This window comes from Papaver somniferum, chromosome 3 (assembly GCF_003573695.1).
Source record: "Papaver somniferum cultivar HN1 chromosome 3, ASM357369v1, whole genome shotgun sequence".
Taxonomy (NCBI): domain Eukaryota; kingdom Viridiplantae; phylum Streptophyta; class Magnoliopsida; order Ranunculales; family Papaveraceae; genus Papaver; species Papaver somniferum.
In genome coordinates, this window is record NC_039360.1 from 166695668 (window position 1) to 166714804 (window position 19137).

Here is a 19137-nt window from a genome sequence, read left to right on the forward strand (position 1 = left end):
GGTAAGTACCTGAAATCGCCTCCACATGTTCATAGGATCGGTTCCCCCAAAACTACAAAATTGTTGCACATGTTCATAGGATCGTTTCCCCCATCTACTAAAAACGTGTTTCACCTCTTACAAGGATCGATTCCCCTCTTATGATCGGTTGCACCTCTTACTAGGATCGATTCCCCTTTGGCTAGAGTTGGTCATACCAATAACACTAAATCGATCATACCATCTCAAGTGATTACTTAAGATCGGTTTCACTAATAAAATTCATACCAATACAAAAGTCAAGCCTTTGTGAATAGTTTTACCAAGAACATAAACAAGTCATGAGCGGCTATACTAATCACACATATTGGTAGTTAAAAAGATATGCAATGAATAACAATACCAATAATGCCTAGTGATTTCCCTTTCGATTCACAAAACAAGTTCATGAATTCACTTCCTTTAAACGAATGAGACATTGTTTCCTAGGATGAAATATTTACCTTATACCCATACATAATCACAATAGCATTCAAACGATTATGTCGATGTCTTATATACAAAGTTTAATGGTTAAGCAATAAACCTCGTATTGTATTCCTTAATACTATGTCTAATTAGTATAATCATTCATGATTCACAGTTATGTTTTCAATATGCACGACTTGAAAGATACGTTAGGGAATGAAACAGTTCAAGTCAAATATCACTAACCTCAAGTGGAAGGATGATGTTGTCGTTGTAGCTCCTTACTTCTTCACTTATTCAAGTCTTCGTAATACTTGTAATGTCTCATATCCTAATACTTTCAAGCTAACCTATACGAAGTTGACTCTAGTACATAATCAAGCGACTCTTTAAATGAGTTTTGGCTCACTAAAATATGACAACCAAACTTGACATACCGACGCTTTGTTGGTTTAACCGAGCTATGATCTAACACAAACTCAGCAGAAATTTTCGGTTCGAAAACTTCCGCCAGTATGCGTACGGGTAGGCGTACTTAACATGTATCCTTCACTAATTCCGTATACACACATATGCATACACTTGGCTCCCGGTTTATGGATTTATACACTAATGTGCGAACACACTATATATGCTTATATCCAAAGATGGTTACACACTCAACTCTTTATTTCAATCATTGAAACATTCTTCTATAATGACAATAGCCGTTTTCACACAATATTAGCATCAGAGCAATTTTCAAGATATTGAAATAATCATTTTCGAAAAATTTCAAGCATACATCAAATGATTGTATCACACAAACCATGTAAGATATTACTCGGCAATTTTTTCATGATATAACATAAACTTGGTCGAAGCGAAAGCTTATCAATACGTACTTCGAGAAATATGTAAGCGAGATATACTCAGCTCGAAATCTCAAATGTGTATATAGAAAACTATATCATAACACGACTTATGTCTCAATATAGGAGATATTAGAAATAGACTTTCCAAGTGATAGATGAGTTCAAGTATCCACATACGTTTTGTCGAAGAAGTTCCACAAGCTCCCCTTAGTATTTCTTCGTCTTCAAGAGATGAACGCCGTGAAAATTAAGCTCAAATACACTATCTATGTCCTAGTCCGAGACATCTATAAATAGGATAGAAATCAAGACTTATAGTTTTGATCACTAACATTGACAAACATGCTTGAGATAGAAACGCATGCGAGTTCGACCGAGCAATGCTCTAACACTTATAATCCGATTTTAGAGGTTAAATTTCTAAGTACTTATCATCTTCGTGAATTTATTTAACATCCAAATCCTGCATTATCACTTGTTTTCTCAATGAAGATATGCCCTTGCTGAAAAATGTAGAGGACTTATTGTAATTGATTAACTTTCCTGACAAATCACAATAGTTTTCTTTAGATTGTTGATATCAACCCTTGTATTTTCACCAAAGAAGAACAAGTTTTCCGCAAACATCAAGTGGCTAGCTTTCTTAGCCCAATTGTACTGGAATCGTGTACAATGATAGTTCATGGAAAATATGTTATATATGAACGTATAAGCATAATCGTGTTCAATGACCCTCAAGACTTAAACCATGGTTCATAAACACATAGTGATCTAGTGATCAAAGTTGTCTTAGAAGTGGTTATGGAGTTGTATCAATGCCAAAAATATTTGTGAAAATAGTCTATGAGCATATGCTTAGTTCGTGCTGGGTAGGTATGTATAAGGGTACACGTACCTATGAACCAGTCCGTGAACTCAGGCTGCTGCGATACGCATTCTGGGTTTGCACACCTATAGTCGTTCACAAGATCAATCCCTTGGGGTACGCGTACATGGTATGCATATCTTCCCCTTTTACACGAACTCATAACCTTAGTATGAGGGAGAAATAGCCAATCGCCACGTGTAAGCATCAAAGGAGGTGATCACATGATAAGAAGTTATGAAGGATACACCGAATCATGTCCCAAAAGGTGATTACACCAGAACCAAGACATCTTCCGCTAAGCCTCATGAAGGACGCGTGTAAAGAGTAGTCAAATCACATTGATGGTCAAGTCTCAAAAGAGAACATGGCATTAAATGAGAACCAGAAGATGTGCGATACAACTGTAACTACAGGTACATCGTTTCAGAAGCTTGGATGAAGGAAGAAGAACGATGGGAAGTGCACTACGATGCAAGAGAAGTATAAGACAAGATAAAGGGATAGTTTGTGCAATACACTCGAAAGGAGAATAACGAAGAACCGGTCCGAGCAATGATGACATGTACGATAATATTACCGTCTTAGTAGTACCACATCATATCTTCATGAGTCCAGTTTGTCTATAAATACTAGTCCATGTAGAAGGATATGGACATGTAATCTTTAATGGTGTTTCTCCGGGGAGTTATAAAAAGAGATTCATAGAAAGAAAAAGTTAGAAGTTTAAGAGATATTTGTAATTCGTCTAAGGGTAAGACCTTCACTAATAAAGATAAATAGTTTTCTTCACCGTGGACGTAGGTCAACAAGGATGAACCACGTTAAATGCTTGTATTCATATTTAGTTTCATGTTCTTTACATCTCGTTTTACTTTGAATATTGAATGTTTATAGTTTTATAGTCGTTAGATCTACTTGGATGTACTCATCAGGTAAGATGCAACTACATTTTGGCTCTAGAAACATGGAGGTATAAAGATTTTTCTACCTCCCTTGATAGGTTTTTAAAGATTTTCAAAAATCAGTATAAAAGTTCTTTCTTTCTTTACTTCGTAGATCTTTCTAAAACTTAGCGAGTTGATTTCGGACAAAACAAGATCTACGTGATTTCACGGCTGCAAATTTCTGTAGATCCTTAAAAAGTATTAGATCCTTATCACTTGTCCTTCTCGATTTAAGCTTTCTATAATAGATTTATCACCTTCCTAAAGAGACTCAAGAGAGTATATGGTTAGAACACCAGAGACTCATAGAATTCTTGTAAAAATTCACAAAACCTCTTTCATGAACGAGTTGGGAAGGAATCTAAGCTAGTAATCTTCGTAGAAAGGGAAAAAAACACTACGACAATTGAAAATGCTCAAAGGCTAAAGGCCTTTTGAGGTATTTCACGCCTCTTGAAACTCCACATAACCTAAAAACTTCCTCTTGGAAACTCAAATCTAAGCAGGGAAAACAAATTAGCGAGTACATAATCATTTATCAAACATAAGTTTGAAAAAAAAAAAAAATCCAAGGTGTTGAGAAACACTTCCAAGAATGGAAAAACGTACTCAATCGTCAAAATTTGGTTTTTACCCATTAAAGGAATGACGTGCAGAAGGAGCTAGTTTACTCGAAAAAAAGATATTTAAAAAACACATTTTCCTGACACCAAAACTTTATCCAGTTGGGAATGTTTTTGAAAAAGCGGGGGTCTAATAACCACACCCAATATTTCGTTTGGCAATCTGAATAAACAAACTCCAATATACTTTCAAGAGAAACAACTAGACAGCCAGACTCAATCTAGACAAAAGTATATCAAAGAGTTTATATCTCTATCTCTTAATTCAATCTGAAATCAGCATATAGGAATTTGCGAGCCCGATTGAATATAAAAGGAATAACTTGAACGGTACTAAAGACCAATGTTCAAGGATCAATCAATTTCAATCAACAACCAAAGGTTGGATTTCCCAATCGATCTAATCAACGCACAATGATATTTCAATTATATAACAAAATATAATGTGGAAAAGAAATAACACAGACACCAGAATTTTGTTAACGAGGAAAACCGCAAATTCAGAAAAGCCCCGGGACCTAGTCCAGCTCTGAACACCACACTGTATTAAGCCGCTACAGACACTAGCTTAATACCAATGAAATTCGGACTGGACTGTAGTTGAATCCTAATCAATCTCACACTGATTCAAGGTATAGTTGGGCTCCTTACGTCTATGATCCTAGCAGGATACTACGCACTTGATTCTCTTAGCTGATCTCACCCACAACCAAGAGTTGCTACGACCCAAATTCTAAGAGTTGATAAACAAATCTATCTCACACATAAAAGTCTATTGGAATAGATAAATCTGTCTCCCATAGAAATACCTACGAGTTTTGTTCCGTCTTTTGATAAATCAAGGTGCACGGATTTATAAACCTGACTTATATTCCTGAAGGACATCCTAGTATTATCAATCACCTCACAATAATCTTAATCGTATGGTAGCGAAACAAGATTTTGTGGAATCACAAACGATGAGACGGAAATATCTGTGACTACTCAATACGATAAAAGAATTAAGATCAGAAAATGAAATTACAGAGAAAATAGTTGGGTCTGGATTCACAATCCCAATGAAGTCTTCAAGTTGTAAACCTACAGGTTTCGTGAAAAACCTAAGGTTAAAGGAGAATGGGCTCTAGCTTATACAACTAGTATCACACAGTAGGTGTGGGGATTAGGTTTCCCAGTTGCTAGAGTTCTCTTTTATATAGTTTTCAAATCAGGGTTTGTAATCTAAGTTACCTTGGTAACAAAGCATTCAATATTCACCGTTAGATGAAAAACCTGATTAGATTCAAGCTAATATCTTTTAACTGTTAGATCAAACTTATCTTGTTATACACAAATGAAATGTACCTTCATTTAGGTTTAAGTAACCGTACACCTAAACGTGTACACCTTTTTGGCTCAACCGTAGTTAACCGAGGTTAGCTATATGAACACTCTCACATCAACCTTATTCATCTTAACCATAACTAGTTCAAATGACTCAGATGAAACTAGTTAAAGAGTTGTTCAATTCTTATATTCTCATAGAATTATACAAGAACACAATTGAAGCAAAATCGGTTTGATTAACTCGAATCATTTCATGAGTATTATATCCACGGTTTGCAAAGAATGCATTCCTTAATATATAAATGTATTAGTTCATGAGCCAACCGATTTTAGAACTTTAACCACTCAGGTATGCATACGAGTATACCTAAGTAGACGGTCTGAGTTTGGGTTCACCAGTATGCGAACGGGTACGCATATTTAATTACACTTCCAAAACCCTGCAGAAATTTCCGGACCTATACCTTAAGCAAGTATGCATACCGGTATGTGTACTTGGTACAAGGAATTTCACAACTACAAGTACGCATACGGGTATGCATACTTTAGTTCTAGTCATGGATCGCATACATGCAAGAATGCACACTGTGTTTATAATCCAATGATGATTAAGTATTCCAAAATCTTTTTTAATCATTGAAACTTTCTTAGAGGATGACAATAGCCGTTTTCACACACTGTTAGCATCAAATCAATTTTCAGGTCATTGAAATAATCATAACGAAACATTCCAAGTCTACAGCAAATGATTATATCACATAAAACATGTAAGATGTTACTCGGCGATTTTCACATGATCATCTTTTGACTTTCGTCAAGAATATATGATCAACTTGGTTGAAGCGAAAGCTTACCAACACATATTTCGAGAAATATGTAAGCGAATTAATCTCAGCTCGAAATATCAAATGTGTATAATCAACAACTGTATAGTAATACGACTTTTGTCTCAATATAGGAGATAGAGTAGAAATAGAATTTCCAAGTGATATATGAGTTTTAGTCTCCACATAACTTTTGTTGATGAAGTTCCACAAGCTCGCCTTAGTAGTTCTTCGTCTTCATTTGATGAACGTCGTGAAGTTTAATGCTCAACTACACAATCTATCCTAGTCTGAGACATCACTATAAGTATACTAGAAATCAAGACTTATAGTTTTGATCACTAATATTGATAAAAAAAGCTTGAGATAACAACGCTTGCGAGTTCGACCGAGCAGTGCTCTAACAATCTCCGCCTTTGTCAATTTTAGTGACAAAACTATCAATACATATGGATTACAAAATAAATAAACTTCGTAGCTTCCCATCCAAATGCTTGATCTCCTTGGTTCTTCAACATTACTCGAAATGTTCGTCACTTCCAAGTACTCCAATGATTCCAAATGTATTCAACTCAACATCATCGTTGTTGAAGATACATAGTAATAATAATAAGAAATCAGTTGCTCTCAATCATTGTTATACAGTGCCATAGTATTATTACATAGAATCAAAGTTCAATTGTATCACAACTTTGACAACAATACTATGGTAATATGTATCACTCCCCCTTAGTCAATACTTCATCTCACATGAAAAACCACCCCCCTGTTGATGGTGGATTTTCAACAAAGGACAAAACCTTAAAATCATGATACTGCATGTCGACTTCAGGCATGTGACGATTCATATTTTACGAAGCCGTGATGAACATGTTCTCGAAAGGCCTCCACTAGCTGAGTGTTCGACACCTTGCATTTCATCATGACCTCTATGTAGAATAACATAATTGGGCGGTTCTCCGTAAGATTGAGATAAACAACGCCTTCAGGACGTCGGTGCCACTCATTGTTCCCTTACTACATGAAAGATACCCACCTCTACATAGAAGAACGATTGGGCGGTTCTCCGTAAGATTGAGAGCAATAACGCCTTCAGGACGTCGGTGACACTCACTATTCCTTGACTATGTAGAGAGACCGTGTATAGATCCATGCGGTTCTCCGTAGATTGAGAGAAATAACGTCTTTTGGACTTCGGCAACACTCGTTGTCTCCTGACTAAGCACCTTCAGAACGGATATGACGCTTTAACTAGCTAATATTCCTTCTATAATAGATTAATTCTACCGTGACATTCACCACTGAATTCCTAGAAGATAATCTACTTTATATCATTACTCTGATTTCATGATCGAATCCACGGCTGATCTCATGGAATGGTAATGGATAATCTCATTACTCCGATTTCATGATCGAATCCACGGCTGATCTCATGAAATGGTAATAATCTTATTACTCCGATTTCATGATCGAATCCACGACTGATCTCATGGAATGGTAGTATTTAGTTACTCCGATTTTATGGTCGAATCCACGATCCCATGGAATGGTAATATTCGACTCTATTATTCCGAATTCATGGTTGAATCCATGGATGGTCCTATAGATTGATAATAAACAACTACTCACTTTTATTACTCAGTTTCATGAATCATTCTCCACTGAATTTCATAAATTAGTGATAAATACTCAACAATCGGGCATCTGGATCATCACTGAGTAAGCCCCACAAAAATGGCACAAGTGTACTCGACAATGATGCACGACCGAACTCCCGGATGCACAAACGAGCATTCAAAAATATGGACAGATGAGGAATCCTACGCAAAACAGGAGAAAATAATAAATAATAATAAAATAATAAGAGGCGCCAAGGGCTGGGCCCACCGGCCGGCCGGTCGTGCCTAGCCGTGGCCGGTCCCATGCCTCTTCCATTATTTTCCTTATTTTGTTATTTTCATGAACTCATGAAAAATTCCTTTATTTTAGCAACTTTTCTTGTTTGTGCAAAACTCATGAATTCTCCATAACTTCACGGATTCATCAAATATAATAATATAAAATTAGGAGAGGTGTGCGGGACCGGGTAACCTAGCCGGCCGGCCATGGCCAAGCCATGGCCGGTCCCACACCTTACAATTCTTTGGTCTTTTATAATTATTATTTCCCAATTTCATGAAACTCCTCCGTTTCAACAAAAACTCATGGATTCTCCATAATATCACGGTTCCGTGAAAATAATAATATAAAATTAGGAAAAGTGTTGTGGGACCGGGCAACATAGCCGGCCGGCCATGCCCTAGACGTGGCCGGTCCCACACCTTATACTCCCTAGTCTTTTATAAGTATTATTTTCCTCAATCATGAAACTCCTTGGTTTGAGCGAAAATCATGATTTCGTCGTAATTTCTCAAATTTTGCTCGAATCATGAAAAACCAAAAGCCAACATGGTCACATGTCCGGCTAGCCTCTCATGACAATTTTAAATGTTAAAATACTCTTATTTTAATATTTACAAAATATTGATCAATTGAGCATACATCCTCATTCCAACAAAAATCAAGAATTTCAGTCAAGATGAAACTCTTCTGAAAATTCACAATGTTGCTCGAACGCGCATCAGAAAATACTGAAACTCTCAGTACGGAAACACAGACACCATGGAAACATGTGCATGCCTGCTTGACCGACCAAGGTCATCCCCAGGGCTTGCACAAAGCCGGTCCCACACGTTTTCATGGTTCTGACCTAATTTGCTCAATCGCTCACACTGGTCCCAAATTCTCTCCAAATGACCTGGGGATTTTCTCAATCGACCATCAGTTGGTCCCACACCCCTAAGGTACGGTTTCATGCCTACTTGGTCGGTCCCTCACTTCTCCATAAATCGGGTTTTATCACCTAATGCTCAATCGAGCAACTATTTTTAAGGAATGATGAAACCGACATTTTATCATCATTCAATACCCTGGTGCATGCTCGCTCGAGCATTTGGACATCACATAGACGTCCATAATTTCATGTGGTCGGTCCCTCTATCACTCATGACCAATTTACAGCAATAGCGATTGATCAAAATTAGGGTTTCGAACAAACGCTCGACGAAATCATCATTCTGAGCAAGTTCGAACACTAATAAATTTATGATTGATCTAGCAATCAGCATCCAGATTAGTTATATAATATTTGGTAGTCTACCAATATCTTAATTTAATATTTTATTGGGTCACGTCACCAGTAAATAATTCGTTGAATTAAGCAATACCTTCTCAGTTACTCGAATATTGATCCAACTATCAATATTCAGTAATTTATCAGTAATTCGTCGAGTTGAGCAATACTCGCTCAATTGCTCTAATATTGATCCAACTACCAATATTCAGTAATTTATCAGTAATTCGTCGAATTGAGCAATACTTGCTCAATTGCTTGAATATTGATCCAACTATAAATATTCAGTAACTTATCAGTAATTCGTCGAATTGAGCAATACTTGCTCAGTTGCTCGAATAATCCATATATATTCAGTAATCCACCAATATTCAACAACTCGTCAAATTTACAATGTTTGCTCAGACAAACGATATTAACATTCGTCCATTAGGCTCGATTCAACAAAATCTAGACTCATTGTCTAATCAGTGACTAATTAAAACACGTCTGTCTTGCAGACTCCACGATTTGTGAGACATCAATCACGTCACAAATGGAGGATACTACTTAGGGTTTTTGGTCTGGCAGTCTACGGCACGTGGATTTATCCACGATGAGAAATACGTGTAAGTCGTGCAAACGGTTGAAGGAGTTAGCAAAGTAATGGGTGCATGATCGGTCAAGTCTACACACGACATCGAACTGACCTTACCACGATCTCCCACTTTCCCACTCTTTCATTCAGGGAAACCGTCCCACTTACAGGGATCAATGTGTTCACTCACTACTCTGACAATATAAATAGGTCTTTGAATCCATGATTGAAGACAACATTCGTCTAACAAGAATCTTACGATTAATTACTCTTGGGAATTCATCAATCCATCAGAGCTTATTCAAATTTCATAGTTTACCAATTATTGCAGAAACCTTCAACACATCCACAATCCTTAATCATCATTGATTCCACACAATTTTTAGCTTCCCTCCTACAGATCAACACATCTCCCTCTATGTGACTGAATTGACTCTGGAACGGCCATTGACTTGGTTTAGGCCGGAGTCCTACAGATTGATCTCTCGAATCTAAGCACTCCCTTTGCAGTGCATCTGTGTGAGGTTAAGTAGTTTGCTCGGTTGAAGAGTCTAGACAACACGCTCGTCTCTTCACTTTCTTAAAAAACTAGCGAATCATTTTTCCCCATCCACAGATTGGCGACCACTGTGGGAGATTAATTTCTCGGTTGCAATCTCACATTTTCACAAAATGGCTGGTCTTAGGTCTGGTTTGGTTACAAATGCAAATGATGCTAGCACTAGCAACAACGACAACAACAATGGAATTCCAAAAACTATTATCGCTTCCCACAGTGGTGGTGACACTACTCCTCCTCATACCAATGTCGAAAGTCATCCTCTCTTCGGCCGGCATCCTGAGGAGCTCAGAAAAATCCACCCACCATCGCTGATCTCATGAAAGTCCAGGAAGTTCTCGCCAAGAATCAAACTGATATGGCTACTACTCAGAAGGAGTTATGTAAATATATCAAAACTCTCACTGATAAGATGTCAGACAAAACTCAGGAGAAGGGAAAAGGCAAGGAAACTTCTCCAACTACAGATCCCGAAGTTATTCTGGTCCCTGACGATTATGAAGCTGCAGAACCTGAACCTGCCGGTTTTATCACTCGTGAAGACCTGGAACGTTTTATGGAGAATCGGGGAAAGGGACATACACCGACCGTGCACCGTCATCAGCCTCCGTACCCCACTTCCACATAAAGAATCTCTCCCCCAAAGGGTTACACCTCTCCAATGTTCACACTCTACAATGGAACAGGAAATGCTCGAGAACACGTTTCTCGATTCTTGGAAGCATTAGGAGAGGATGAACACAACCATGTTGTCCGTTTGAAGGAGTTTTCAAAATTCCTGACGGGTCGAGCGTATACTTGGTACAACAACATTCCACCAGGAAGTATAGCCAATTGGGGAGAGATGATTAATGTTTTATACAGGAAATACTTCTTTGTTTCTGAACAGATTACCCTTTCTGAATTAGGAAGGATGGCTAAGAAGACTACTGAAAACCCGAATGACTATGTGAATAGGTTCAGGATTCAAGCTTTGGATTGTCATGATCCTAATGTTATTGAACAACAATTGGTCGACTTGTGCATCAACGGGATGATTCCTGTTTACAGAGCTATGCTGGAAAATCTCCGGTTTCAAACCTTTTCAGAGCTTCATGAAGCTGCCAAGCGATCAACAACTACTGCTCCATCTTTGTTAGAACGAACCAAAACTGTCAAAGTCGAGGAACCGAACGCTCGAAGAAACACTAACCGGAGTTTAATCAACAAACAATACAACGTTGAAGCTTCCTTGAATGTTGCTAAAGGGAGAAAGATAAAATCTGAAGCACAACAACATAAGAATGTTTCTCCAACGTCTCACCCTCCGAAAGCTCCAAGGAAGGACAACCAGACTAGAAACGCACAACCACCAGTTCAACAGAATGACCAGGAAGTGCCTGACTTCCCTTTTTCCATTGAAGAAGTGATCGAACTATTGGAAGTCTGGATCCAAGACGGTGCGATCAAATTACCTCCTGTCAAAAAGGAACCAACTGAGTAACATATGGAAAATGCACGCTACTGCCATTTCCATAGGTATGTCAGTCATCCGACAAGTGATTGCAGAACCTTGAAGCGCATATTCAAAGAAAAGGCTGACTCAGGAGAACTGGGGACTGAAGGAGTACATAGAAATCCTCTCCCAATCATAAAATTCACACTCTCTGAACAACCGGTCAAATAAGCAGTTCAGTCATTGATCGAGCACGCTTGCGGATTTCTTTATTTGTCGAAGGCTCAAAGGGAAGATCTGTTCACAGCTCTAAACCATGTAGTATCTGGGAAGCGTTTACTTATCCCATAAGTACTCCCTGAACCTCCAGCCACAGACAAGGAGATGTATGACTGGGGACTTCTCACCACAGTCCATCTCAAAGGAAACGAATTCAAGCGAGCGTTGGTCGACGTTGGCACTGCTGTTAACATCATCCCTTTAAAAACCCTCAGAGCTGCTAACATAACTCGACAAGAAGCAACTCATGCCCTTATATCAGTCAGAGACCATGAAGGAATTTCCAGGGATGCTTGCGGTTACATCATTCTCAAGATAAGAAATGATTCAACCTGGACAGAAACTAAATTCTTTATAATAAAAGAGGATCCGGGACATAACATGATTCTCTGGCGAGCATGGATTTGATAGACGTATTTATGTGTCTATTTTGTTCTCAATGTTCTGTATTGTTAGACTCGATTAAGTACTTATTGTGTTATTTTGTGTTCTTGTAGGAAATTTTAGAGAAATAAGCCCTTGCGGCGAAATGGGCTCAAAAAGCAGTGTTTTACACCCCGGAGAAATGTACCGTAGGCACCCCAGAAATGCACCGGAAGCGTCCCAGAAATGTCCCGGAGGAACCCAGAAAAATTACTATTTCCACCCCAATTGATATTCGCACCTCAGCACTCTGGATAAGGGGCACCTTCTTCAACAATTTGAATTTGTGTTTTTGGCGGGAAATGAAGTTTTCAACTGGCTGAATTTTGATTGTCAAAATGAATGGGTTAGAGTGCGATTCAATCGCTGAAAATTGGCAGAAAGATGTGATTTGGCATAAGGAACAAAGTTTGGGTGGTGGTTTCGATCAAATTTGGCTGGAATACGTGTTTTGATTCTCGAGTTCAAAACAGGGCAAGCATGCACTGGAGGATGATAATCACGCGTCATGGAGAGTTATGGACGTGTTCTGATGATGTGGAATGGCTCGAGCATCACTTTGGGTCGTGAAGAATCGATTTGGAGCGTGGAGGGAGGAAGTTTACGCAAGAAATTCCAAGTTTGGTAAGAAAATATTCGGAAAATATTGTTATTCACTGCCCGCATAATGAAGAATTATATTGGAGTTATTGGCGAGATTTGGAGCTGTCGTTGGGTATAAATAGGCTCTTTGGGTCTACTAGAGAGGGTGTCGAGAGTTTGGGGTCGAGAGGAGGTCCAGAGAAGCACAAATCAAGAGTTGATGAAACTCTGTTGCTGCTGCTGATGATGATGAAGAACACCAAGAACACGAAGAACGGACTCGCGAGGACAGTCGTTTATCAACAGTGTCTAAGACGCACGTCCGTGGGTCGCAGTGCAGTCTAAACAGCAGCAGCACTTGTCGTTTATCGTTCATTCTGTGACATTTTTTGTGCGTCGCAGATTACAGTTTTACACCATTTTCTCCTTTTCTCTCCATTGTAAACACCATTTGAGCTATAAAAATATTTTTGAGCGTGTTTTCATCATGATGAGTTAAACTCCAACACTGGGACTGCGGAGGAGGTCGAATTTCATCCATGTGGTAATTTCATTAATTCTTTTATTTATTTTTTGCACTAATTTTAATTGAATTAAGATTTTAAATTAATTACTTGTGATTTCATTTGATGGAGTATGCTTAGTCCTAGGGATTTTTGATATGCCATGCTTAAGAAATACAAGTAATATTTTATAAAATCTATCTTGGCAATAAACTAGAGTTAATATTTGTTTTTTTTTTGAACTATAATTGCTAAAATTAATTTCTGAACCATTTGAAAATGAAAAAACCGGCCGAATCTTTAGTTCCAGTACTCTTGCCCATATTGTTAATATTTTTTGTATATATTTATTTTCTATTAAGTCTAAAAAATTATCCTTCACAAGTCCGAGAGTTTGAACCTCATTACTACAACCCACAATCAAAATTCTTAATCATTTTGGCGCCGCCGACGCGGATTTGTGCTTAGGTAGAATTTTTAGGTTTATTTTTTTTTTACTATTATTTGTTCCTTTTTACGTTTCTTTTTGTGTCTTTGATTTACAGGTTCAAAGTGGAATACTAAGGACTTGGGAACAAAAATCTTAAAGCTAAAAGCTAAAAGCTAAAAGAGAAGAAAAAAAAAGACATAATTTTTTTTAGGATTTAATTTTTATTATTATTATTTATTTATTTTGTGTATAGCTTTTATTTATTTTATTAGAATTTGTAAATAGGCTTTATTTTTCATAATTTTTGGACTTTTTATTTGGACTTTATTCTGGATAATTGGACTTTATTTTTTTTTAACCCTACGGAAGGGTATTATTAAAAAAAAATAAAAAAAAATAAATTATATAAACTGTGTGCAGGGAAGGACGACGATTACTATATCGTCTCGTCCCCTCGGGTTCGTACATGACATAGGAGTCGTGGCCCGAGTCGACTTCAGCGGTTCATCCCCCGTCTGGTATGGGAGGTAAGTCCATCGAAACACTCGCGAATCTCCTGTCAGCGGGTTTACTGTATTCCTTAAGGTGATTCATTGATTGAGGACGAATTTGGAATGTTTTTAAATTCCTAGTAAAGGGAAAGGCCTGGCCTAAACAAGATAAGGGTTCGGATTTCATCACCGCTCCCTTCTTGCCCGCTTTAGGAGAACAAAACCTAACGCGAACCCAAGCTTTAAAATCTGATTAGAAAGAGACCGATAGGGTATCGCGCTTATCAGGAAATTCTTTCGAAGGATATTGGTTACTTTCTTAAGCACACCTCGAAGTTCATGATGGTTTCTGTGAGTTGAATGCGTGACTGCACCGCCTTGTGATAGCGGTGAGGCCTTGGGTATCAAATCTCCACTGAGCTTCCCTCGCCTCAATTCAACTTAGTTTGACTCGGATTGATTCCAGAGCGGTTTGCTTAAATTGTAACGAATTCCCCTTCGAGAGATAGAATCAAGTCTAGAAATAATCTAAGTGGAGCCATCATGCTTGTTGTTTGCTAGATTTTATAGGTTTGATTTGGTCGAGTCAGCCTTGTTTGTGGTTGTGTAGAATTCCCTTGCAATTAAGAATGTCGAACTGGTATGATAGAAGCCAATACAATGAGTATCGACCTGAATTTGAATATGGGCATCATCAGTTTTATGACCATGGTGGGAATAGTAGTTGGGAACGCCACCCTTTTCAAGGTTATGGTTCATACCATAGTGAGCCCAATTACTATCCACACACGAATTGGTCTTACGAGCAAGAAAATCAGGAATATTTTAGTACTAGTCATGCGTTTTTGGAAAATTACTTAAAAACTAGTCCTGATTATGACATTTCTAAACTTGTTCAATATCTAGAATAAACCTACCAACAAATTCGAATGGAGTATGAACGTGCAGTTAGTTCAAGAGAAGAGAGTACACAACGGTCTAAGATATTCAATGAGACTTGTGAACGTATAAGTGTTACGCTCAGTGAAATTCAAGCACGTTTAGAGGCAGAAAATGAACAGTTAGCTAATGCTGCTCAAAATAATCTAAATTTCCAAAATAGTGTTTCCAATTCTACCCTTGATATCAATAGTGAATATTTGGCCAATCTAGAGGACGAGGTTAGAATAAAAGACACTACTTATTTAGATAAGGTTCAATCATCTTTGTACTATTATGATGATGAAGATAGTAGTAATGAAGAATCTGAAATATGTAGGCATAGTGATCAGGAATCTATTAATCCAATTGAGCTTTACAATGATTATATTATTTCTAGTTCAAATCCAAATAATTTTTATGATTATTCACCTATTCAAAAGGACGAGGATTTGATTAGGGATACCACCGTTTTAGACGATGTAGTTTTTCCTTTTGATTACGAAGCCGATAGTGGTTTAGAGGAACGGGTTCATTTCGAAAATACTGTTTTAGAGTCTAGCGACTTAGAAACAATAGTCTTGGAAGAAGAAGATAGACCCGTAGAGATGAGTAAAGATGCACTACCTGATAATAACTTAGAAGAATCTCTTGAATATTTTAAGGACTCTGAAGATACGGAAATTCAAGAAATAATTATAGGTCTATCTAGAGACACTGAAAACTCTAAGTTTGGGGGTGATTATTACTTCCCTAGTGCCTTACCTTCAACTCTCAGAAAGTCCCCACACTTAGGACTTGATATCTGTTCCTCGACCATTTTACAAGATTACCTTCATACTCGTTTTCCCGAGCCTAATGATGTCCATGAAGGAGTTCAGTCGTTAGAAACCCATCCTCTGGTTGATGTGGTTTGCCCAGGCTATGATCCCCAGATTGACTTTGTTTTCCCACCAAATAGTTTTCTTCCAACTGTGGGAACGTTTATATTCCAAATGTGTCGAATATTAAGTTGTGAGACTAAACCTAAATGCTTTAGGAAATTAGAATCGACACATTTGCTTAAGAATGACCACTACTCTCATTTTGGTCAATTATGTAAGTCAAATCTTATTGACTTAGAGGATCCTCAGTTATTTAGGTTATTATTTTGTGATTCTAAGTTCTTATTTGAGTTTTTCCAGACTCTAGGACCTAATAATTTAGATCCAACCTATGAGTAAATGCATCCGAGGAAAATATTTTATTTAGACCCTTTCATAGAACCTGAACCTGAACCACAATTAGATATAAATATCTTAATCAGGAAACTAGATAAGGGCATGTTATTCTTGTTCACTTTCTTGGGTTATTGTAGTTTCCTTTGGTCAGCTCTATTTCGTTTTGAAGACCCACAGTTATTTCGACTGTTACTTTATGGTTCAAGTTGACTAATCCTTTCCTAAGTCTGGCTGAAGACTTTAAACTTAGCACTTCTTGGGAGGTAACCCAATCTCATGCAACACGGTAATATCCTTCCTTAACTCTTTTTCTTCAAATGGTAACAGTTTCTCATTGTTCATGCTTTTAATTTCATCTTTAGAACATTGAGGACAATGTTAGATTTAAGTTTGGGGGTATGGGAGAAACTTTTTAGTTGCAATTAATAAACTCCCGAGCCTAGAAATTTTTGCCTATTAAGGTTTGCACTAACCAATCTAAGTGGATGGGAACATCTTGGTTATAGGAGTTGAGGAACCAATCTGATTAGATGGAAACATCTAGAAGAGTCTATTCATAAAAGCAAAGAGCTCAGGTGTTAGAAATAACATGATAGTTTCACCATATCTCGTTGAGTCCTTTTCGCTTTTTATTTTTATTTTTATTTTATTTTAAGTGATTTGGTGGGGCACACGATTCAAGTTGTTACCATTGCTAGGATGAAATAGAGTGATAAGAGATACCTCAAAAAAAAAAAAAAAAAATTGAGACCTGACCATTAGACCAAATGGAATAAAATTCAATAAAGTCGACCACTGGTACCCTTGTATATGCCAGTTGTGTTGACCTAGAGTTAGGATTATTGACCACTGGTTCCCTTGTATATGCCAGTGCGTTGATATTAGTCAGACCGGTATCTCAGTCATTTAGGTAGGCTCATCTTGGCAGAGGCCTTCAGACAGATATGGGAAACACCTTTCACTTTTCAACCATCTACATTTTTCTTTTTCCATCTTCTTGATCTTTTCATGTGATTAGTTTGACTCCGAGTATGATGTCCATAGTGAAACTATCTTAGTAGAGCTCTCTCACTTATATGAATTTTAGTATGCTTGAGTGCAAACTCGTGTACAGCAATTGGAATTTCGCATTAGGGTTCTTCCTCCCATAAGCAATAAGTATGCCAACCAATGAGGTTCTTTAGTGCCTTCCAAGGTTCTGCGTAGATAGCTAGGGTCTGGAGTAAAAGTTTTGTGGGTAAACCTCTGGTAAACCTTCCCGAAATTAACTCGGTCACTATTTTATTTTGTAGTTTTGATTTGCTCGGGACTAGCAAATAATAAGTTTGGGGGTATTTGATAGACGCATTTATGTGTCTATTTTGTTCTCAATGTTCTGTATTGTTAGACTCGATTAAGTACTTATTGTGTTATTTTGTGTTCTTGTAGGAAATTTTAGAGAAATAAGCCCTTGCGGCGAAATGGGCTCAAAAAGCAGTGTTTTACACCCCGGATAAATGTATCGTAGGCACCCCAGAAATGCACCGGAAGCGTCCCAGAAATGTCCCGGAGGAACCCAGAAAAATTACTATTTCCACCCCAATTGATATTCGCACCTCAGCACTCTGGATAAGGGGCACCTTCTTCAACAATTTGAATTTGTGTTTTTGGCGGGAAATGAAGTTTTCAACTGGCAGAATTTTGATTGTCAAAATTAATGGGTTAGAGTGCGATTCAATCGCTGAAAATTGGCAGAAAGATGTGATTTGGCTTAAGGAACAAAGTTTGGGTGGTGGTTTCGATCAAATTTGGTTGGAATACGTGTTTTGATTCTCGAGTTCAAAACAGGGCAAGCATGCACTGGAGGATGATAATCACGCGTCATGGAGAGTTATGGACGTGTTCTGATGATGTGGAATGGCTCGAGCATCACTTTGGGTCGTGAAGAATCGATTTGGAGCGTGGAGGGAGGAAGTTTACGCAAGAAATTCCAAGTTTGGTAAGAAAATATTCGGAAAATATTGTTATTCACTGCCCGCATAATGAAGAATTATATTGGAGTTATTGGCGAGATTTGGAGCTGTTGTTGGGTATAAATAGGCTCTTTGGGTCTACTAAAGAGGGTGTCGAGAGTTTGGGGTCGAGAGGAGGTCCAGAGAAGCAGAAATCAAGAGTTGATGAAACTCTGTTGCTGCTGCTGCTGATGATGAAGAACACCAATAACACGAAGAACGGACTCGCGGGGACAGTCGTTTATCAACAGTGTCTAGACCGCAGTCCGTGGGTCGCAGTGCAGTCTAAACAGCAGCAGCACTTGTCGTTTATCGTTCATTCTGTGACGTTTTTTGTGCGTCGCAGATTACAGTTTTACACCATTTTCTCCTTTTCTCTTCATTATAAACACCATTTGAGCTATAAAAATATATTTTGAGCGTGTTTTCATCATGATGAGTTAAACCCCAACACTGGGACCGCGGAGGAGGTCGAAGTTCATCCATGTGGTAATTTCATTAATTCTTTTATTTACTTTTTGCACTAATTTTAATTGAATTAAGATTTTAAATTAATTACTTGTGATTTCATTTGATGGAGTATGCTTAGTCCTAGGGATTTTTGATATGTCATGCTTAAGAAATACAAGTAATATTTTATAAAATCTATCTTGGCAATAAACTAGAGTTAA